Source organism: Leptonotus elevatus, chromosome 20 (assembly GCF_054856555.1).
Source record: "Leptonotus elevatus isolate MCC_2025b chromosome 20, RoL_Lele_1.0, whole genome shotgun sequence".
Lineage (NCBI taxonomy): Eukaryota > Metazoa > Chordata > Actinopteri > Syngnathiformes > Syngnathidae > Leptonotus > Leptonotus elevatus.
This window is the reverse complement of record NC_141258.1, coordinates 12,108,350-12,114,643: the sequence shown is the minus strand read 5'-3', so window position 1 is coordinate 12,114,643 and position 6,294 is coordinate 12,108,350.

Genomic DNA, 6,294 nt, shown 5'->3' with positions numbered 1-6,294 from the left:
TTATTAAATAACTGTTATGGTCTAGCGATTCCCTCGTAGCGGAATGGAATAAAACAAAATAAAAAACGCTACTTCAACCTGTGGTCAAAAAATGCTTCTTCAGCCGCGCATAACTTCCGGGCCAGCACTTCCGTGCTCCACCCCACGTATGTGTACAGTTCAATGTCGTAGTAAAAATCCCAAATCATGGACTCCGCGTCCCTCTGTTAATTGAACGACATCAAACTACAACTTGTTCACACAGACCTCATGTAAAAATTTAGACAATTTAGAAGACAAAAATCAGTTGCAGCGGTCCCAAACAGACAGAACTTCCCTACGTGGATAAAAGTCTCCACTTACCGTAATTAATCATTTAGGCGCCTAGAAGTTCCACCCGTCCGTGAACGCCGCAGCTCGCAATCGACAAGAACATCCGGGGTCACCATTTGTTAGAAATAATTTCTTTGATTTCATGCGTGTTCAAAATAAAACTCAAAGTTGAGATCTCGTGAAGAAGTTTCCTGCCAGATTTTATTATTCAGATATTTCCGAAGCCACTTTGGATCCTTGCTCAATCAGCAGTGACCGCAAAGTGTGCCTCTCGCTCTCTGCTCTTGTACACTTATACAAAAACAGTGTTTAGAAAAAATACTCCCCCCCTGTCATCCTGTTCTGTCAGCAGAGTGAAATACACAACTTGATAATCCTACTCCGTTCCTATCTCAGTCCACTCCAGATGTGGGTAAACAATTGGTCCCCGGCACCTTCTTGCACCAGGAAATTTATGGACAAACCTCTGCTTGCACTTTCAAACATCCCCTCATTTAGATAACTCAGAAACCTTACTAGACATTTCTTTCCCAGAGAGGAGAACAAAGAACTATATATTGACTAACATATGAATTAACTGTTGTCTTATTATTACACAGCTCTAACTAATATCAAAAATGATTAAAATATAAGTTGAAACAGAAAAACAATGTTAATAATCTAACAATATGTAAACTTGATCACAACTGAACATTTAACTCTATACCCGTTCTTTTGGAAAACTGATATCAAGTCCATATCAGATTCATAGCCTTCTACCATGCTAGAAATGTTATGGTTATTGGGTTCCGTGCATGTTGCGGGACTCTCATTCTATATCTGAATTTTTTTTAAACAAGTGTTGCCACAGTCACGAGAGCAATAAAATACAAAAGGAATAAATAAAATAAATTAAGATTAAAATAAAGTAAATTCATACGTTTAAGGGTCATTTAAAATTGTATGGGACTTAAATTGTCCTAAATTCTGAAACGATCCTTTTGTTTTGTTAATGTACACAACTAGTACCGCTATCTCTTTTATTAAGTAAAAGAAAGAAAGTCAATTACATGAAATCTAGCACTTCCATGACTTTATTAATGCTTCAGCCACTCTGACAAGAAGACACATCAAATATTCACTGACACAAGGGCCGGCACGTCGTGGCTCATGTTGTGGGCCGGCACGTCGTGGCTCATGTTGTGGGCCGGCACGTCGTGGCTCATGTCATCCTTGGCTGCCAGTTGAAATTCATTAAAAAAAAAATTACAAAAAAGAAAGAAAAAACATTTGCAGTTCAGATAAAAAACAAATATAAATATATATATTTATTTTTTATAAAGAACTCAGTATTGTTCATTCGGAAATGTCATCATCATTGCTCTTTATTTTAAATTTTATATATATATATATATATATATATATATATATATATATATATATATATATATATATATATCTCAGCGGAGCGGATTGGGCAGCCGCGCCCACCCTACCCCCCGCTGCGTGGAGGGACGGAACACCGGGGCAGAAGGGGAGATGGGGGCACCGGAGGACGGCCGACACCCCCGAACCCCAGGCCCAGCGGGGGAAGGCCCCGGTCGTCACCCCAGCGTTCTTTGTGAAAGTTAACCCCTGTTACTGAGTCCGCCAGCTCGCCACCCGCCTCCCAAGCATGTTACTGAGTGTATGTGGTGCATTAAAAAAAAAATAGATAGGGGGGGGGGACACGGACAGGGGACCGCAGCACTGCTCTATACCGCGGTCCCCAACCGATGGCACCCCCACAAGCCACCCCCCCCCCCCAGTTGTGTGGTGCATTACAATTGGTGAGTTGTAGGGTGAAGACGGTGTTTCCACCCTACCCCACCCCCCAAAGTGTGTTATGTGCCCTATATGTCTATAAAAGTGTATTGTGCAAACCTAGTGTAGTGAGTTAAGAGGAGCGACCAGCGGGGCCCTCCCCAACCGGGCGGGGGCAGGAGGCGCACCCGCCCACCAAACCCCCACCCACCCCACCGGGCATATGGGACCAGCCCGGCGGGGCGATAGGGCTCGCCCCCCGGATACTGGGGCCCGCCCGAGGTGCCAGGACGCCCACCGGAGCGGGGCGGGCACAACATCAAACCCAAGCCACCCCCGCCGGCCCCCGGAGCACCGAGACCCGGGCCATGGATGGAGCCCCCGGCCCAGGGGAGGGGAAGGAAGGCGTACCGGGGAGGGGGAAGGAGACGACAAGAAGGGCAGGGGGCAGCGGCAGGGCCGCAGAGAGAGGGGGAGAGGAGGAGGAAGGGTGACGAGGGAGAAGGGACAGGGAGGCGGAGGACGGGCGGGGAGAGGCGAGGAGGGAGAGGCAGCAAGGGGGAGGAGAGAGGGAACCACCGGGCACCCCGGCGGCCCACAGGCCCCGAACCGCGTCGCCGGGCCCAGAGTGACGGACCGCGCCGGAACGGCGCCGCCCCAGACACCAGGGAATGCCCCGCAACGCAGCACCCCCCAAGAGACCCAGGGAACGGCCAAGACGCAGCCGCCACCCAGCAGCCAACAGAGGGGCAGACCCGCCCACGCCCAGCCAGGGGGGACAGCACCCACAGAATTAACCCACTGGCATGCCATGAATCCGAATATCAACCCCTGGTGCCCATCAGAGGCGAATCCGCTCGATTCCCGCTGGCAGCTGCCGGGTTCCTGACTATAAAAACACAACCATTAGTTACAAATTGCCAAATACAGAAACTTCAATGCAAGTTATCACGCTGCTGTGGCTCTCGCTAACAGGCAGAATTAAGTAACCAGGTTTAGGTTAAAAAATTCTATATACGTAGACCATGTTTCTTTAAATTTTGACATTTGGTTTTTATTTGAGGCAGATATTTTTTCCATTAAAATGTGATTTATGAGGAGGTTAGACCATTGGTCGATATTCAGAGTTTGTTTATTTTTCCAGTTAACAAGAATTGTTTTTTTTGCGATAGTAAGGGCCACAAGTATAGATTGAAATTGTTTATGTGGTAAGTCCGTTGTTGTTAAGTCACCTAGCAAACACAAGTTTGGAGAGAACGGTATCCTACAGTCCAAGACAGCGGAAAGTTTTTCTAAGACTTTAGTCCAGAAACACATAACCGGAGTACATAACTATAAAGCATGAAAATAAGTGTCTGTAGTGTTTTGTAAACACTGGAGACAAATGTCGGAGTCTGAGAGTCCCATTTTCTTCATCATATATTGAGTAATGTATGTTCTGTGAATACTTTTATATTGGATAAGTTGTAAATTTGTGTGTTTTGTCATTTTAAAAACATTTTCACAAACTTGAATCCAAAAGTCAGATTCCGGAGCTATAGACAAGTCTGTTTCCCATTTCGAGATGGGTAAAGGCGTTTTATCAGTATATGAAAGTAACTTATATATTTTTGAGAGTTTTTTTGTTGTTGTCGGAGAAAGCTTGGTAATATCTTTAGCTAAAACAGGCGGTTGGAGCGTACCCTGAAGTGTTGGAATTTGTTTCTTTATCATACTTTTAACTTGCAAATAATGTAAAAAGTTTCCGTTTTTTATTTTGTATTTTTGGAGCAAGGATGTATATGATATAAACATATTATCTGAGAAGAGATGGTGGAGATGTGTAATTCCTTTCTGCTCCCACACATTCAAATAAAACGATTGGTTGTTAATTTGAAAGTCGGGGTTATGCCATAGGGGAGAAAGCCCGCAGGGCTCCACTTGGGCTTTTGTCATTTCTAGTGCCTTCCACCAGGCAGTCAGGGTGGCGGAAATCATTGGATTTTTAAAGCAGTTATGTCGCTTAATCAATGTTGTAATAAAGAGTAAATCAAGGAGTCTGAGGTTATTACAATCCTTCTGTTCTAGTTCCAGCCAACAGTTAGTATCTCTATTGGGTTGTGCCCATAAAATAATATATTTTAGCTGGTTGGCTATATAGTAGTGCATAAAATTTGGTGCCTCTAGACCTCCTTTGGATTTATTTTTCTGAAGAGTAGATAGACTAATCTTTGCTTCTTTTTTTTTATTCCAGTAAAATTTTGTAACGGCTGAGTCCAACAACTGGAACCAGTTAGCCGTAGGTTTAAATGGAATCATTGAGAAAAAAATAGTTTATTTTGGGTAAAACTTTCATTTTAATAGTGGCTATTCGTCCTATTAGAGAAATAGGAAGATTATTCCAGCGCTCCAAGTCACTATAAATGCTATCCAGAAGTTGAGTGAAATTTAAATTAATTAAATCAGTTAATTTAGGTGAGATTTTTATGCCTAAGTATTTTAAATTACCTATAGGAAATGAGTAGTGTGGGTCCTGGCTTGCAGGGTTCCATGAATTTTCTGTAATAGGTAGAAGTGTTGATTTTGTCCAGTTAATAGAATAGTCTGATAACTGTGAGAATTTAGTTATTAAGTTAAATACTTCCCCTAACGAAATAGCAGGCTTTTCTAAATAAGGTAAAATATCATCGGCATATAGATTAATTTTATGTTCTGTTACCCCAGAGTGAATTCCTTGAATCCTTCTTTCCTGGCGTATGGCTAATGCAAGCGGTTCAATAAATATTGCAAATAATAAAGGCGACAGTGGGCATCCTTGTCTTGTGCCTCTCTGTAGAGTAAAACTCTTAGATATAATCCCATTAGTAGTAACAGTATCTTTAGGAGAATCATATAATACTGACACCCAGTGAATAAATGACTTCCCGAAGCCAAATTTATTTAAAACAGCAAAGAGGAAGGACCAGTTAACTTTATCAAAAGCTTTTTCTACATCCAATGATATAATAACTGCCTTTTTATAATGCCGCTGTGACATACTAATAAGGTTAAAGAGCCTTCTAATATTATTAGTAGAGTGACGCTCTTTAATAAAGCCTGTTTGGTCGCTATGAATGATTGTCGGGATTACTGTTTCTAATCTAGATGTAAAAGCCTTAGTGATAATTTTAATATCAGTGTTAATTAGTGAAATCGGACGGTAACTTGATGGAAGGGTGGGGTCTTTTTCTGGCTTTAATAAAAGTTTAATTGCTGCTGTATTCATGTGTGGGCATATGTGACCATTAGTTTTAATTTCTGTTACTACTCTTAAGAATAGTGGAGCAAGCATTGACCAGAAGTGCTTTAAAAATATAGCCGGATAACCATCCAGGCCAGGTGCTTTGCCATACTATCTAGAGCACTGTACAACTCGTTTATAGTAAGTGGTGCATCTAACATATCTTTATATTCAGTAGTTAACTGAGGTATGCCTCAATATGCTCTGGGTTAGGCTTATTAGTTTCTGAGTATAGGTTGTGATAATAATTATAAAAAATTTGATTAATTTCTTCTGGTGATTGTGTACATTCACCAGTTGTCGGCTCCCGTTATAAGCTCAGCATTGGATTCATCTTGTAAAGCGCCAGCTGGAAAACAAAGGACTCATTTCAACATTTGGGGAAATAAACGTTAATTTTAAACACCAAACAAACATACAAATTGTTACCCATTACCTGTGTCCGTCAAGAGCGCGTGCGCCAGCACAACCAAGAGCCAACCAGCAGCCATCATGTCAGTGACAGTTGTGAAGAGCACAGACCGCATGAGCTTTTAGAGCAGGTGACAGGTGACCACAGCTGCTACTAATTGGCTATAATTAGCATCAGAGGCACCTGCTATAAAAGCACATACGGTCTGTGCTCATCACAACTCTCACTGGAATGATGGCTGCTTTTTGGCTCTTGGTTGTGCTGGCGCATGCACTTTTGATGGACACAGGTAGTGGTTAACAATATGTTTTTAATCAATTTTGTGTTTGCAATTAATGTTTATTTCCCCAAATGCTAAAAGGAGGTCTTTGTTTTCCAGCTGATGCTACATCAGATGAATCCAATGCTGGGCTTAAAAAGGAAGCTGTGCTAGGTAAAATTTGATTAATCAAATCTCTGTTTGTGATAACTAAGACTTGTAATTTCTACAGATGTGAAATCCAATGATGTTTCACTTGAGGGTGCTTTT